Here is a 228-nt window from a genome sequence, read left to right on the forward strand (position 1 = left end):
CCTAGGGAAAGGAGCTGAGGGTGTCAGTGTCCTCACCCGCTTTTGTACGTGTCCGTAAGGTAAAAGGCTGATGGTGCCGGGCATGTGTACGTGAGCGAACTGATGGGTACCTGTGTGTGAGTAACGGGTTGTAGGATGCGCGTCTGAGTGTATAAATATGTATGGGCGGCTGGAGTACGTTTGGGGGAGTGGTTTGGTTTTGTGGCTTGTGGTGGTGGTGTGTTTTTG

This window comes from Cariama cristata, unplaced genomic scaffold, assembly GCF_000690535.1.
Source record: "Cariama cristata isolate BGI_N322 unplaced genomic scaffold, ASM69053v1 scaffold2424, whole genome shotgun sequence".
Classification (NCBI taxonomy): Eukaryota; Metazoa; Chordata; class Aves; order Cariamiformes; family Cariamidae; genus Cariama; species Cariama cristata.